This window comes from Macrobrachium nipponense, chromosome 2 (genome assembly GCF_015104395.2).
Source record: "Macrobrachium nipponense isolate FS-2020 chromosome 2, ASM1510439v2, whole genome shotgun sequence".
NCBI lineage: Eukaryota > Metazoa > Arthropoda > Malacostraca > Decapoda > Palaemonidae > Macrobrachium > Macrobrachium nipponense.
The window spans coordinates 101,729,553-101,730,910 of record NC_087201.1 but is presented as its reverse complement, the minus strand read 5'-3'; positions in this window follow the sequence as shown (position 1 = coordinate 101,730,910).

The window sequence follows — 1,358 nt, the reverse complement described above, 5'->3', positions numbered from 1 at the left end:
AGAAGTAAGATCAGTGACACCCTTATACATATAATCAAACCTCCACGTAAGAAAACGGTATGATGTTGAAAGAAATGGAAGGAGTGTTTAAAAGGTGTAAGGGAGGGCATTGCAGGAATTCCAAGGCTACGAATCGCACTAGGAAGTTAAATGAACCGAACCCCCTCGACATTTAGACATGTGAACTGCAAGCTGAAATGAACTGTCATTTGACCACCTTTGAAGGGATGGCAGTTTCCATGTAGCTTAAGCGAACACTGACAGAACGCTGAATAGAACAATGACTAAAATAGTTCATGTAGAAAAGGAAAGAAATTCTTTGTCTCGGCTGAATAGAGCAGTGACGAAAATACAGCCTTTTCGAACAGAAAGGAAAGCACAGTGTTTCTCTTATGAGGAGAATAAAGACCAAAATAACACCAGTTGAAACGAGTTTGTAGTACTTTGTCTCTGAGCTAAAGGGAAGTGATTAAAAAAGTACCAATAGAACAGAAGTGAAATTACTTAGCATCAACTGAATAAAAGACTGGCTAGAATAGAACTCGCAGGAAACCAGTTTCTGCAAAAAGCCATGGAAAGAGGATGCTTAGTTGTAGAACTTTACGATCGGGAACGAATTGCGCTTTTTCATTCATTCCTGTCGGAAATGTTGAAAGAAAAAAAAATCTCCTTGCACGCAAGCAAGGAGACAGACACATATGATAAAAGTCCTAAAATAAATTTTTTATCCTGCCACGTACGACTTTAAATTTCCTTAGAAGTCAATTTAACCATTCAAATGAACTAATCTTTCTTGGATGGTACCGGAATGCTTTGAACCGCACAAACATTAATGATCCTACGTAGATAGGTTAGGAGTGCTCCGAACTCAAAAATACTAGGACACACGTGACATCTTCACTCGTCAACTTTAACAATCCATCTTTTAACACATTAATGTATTAATGCTTATGCTTTTTTACATACTCAGGCTACACACATAAATACATATTTTTTCCGCTTAAATTTCTGTCTGTTCCTTACCGTTCCACACATGGAGTTGTTAATGTTTTAGAAAGATGAGTCTAACTTTTTTCCTTTTTTATATGAAAATACACATTTCTACATAGACCTGCGGTGTCAGTTTTGACACACAAACTGCTGCACTCGGCACGCAACCTGAGTGTGTGTAAACCCACCTTTCCCCCTCTCTCTTTGTAAACCCATCTATTTCTTGTAACAAAAGCGCGCTCTCGCTCTTTCCGTACCACACGCCCTCTTCCTATCTGCCTAACATTTTTCACCATACCAGTCATTAAAAAAGTATGGTAATAGACGGTGTACGAAAGAGGGCGTGTCTTTCGCGTAGTTCATTTTTT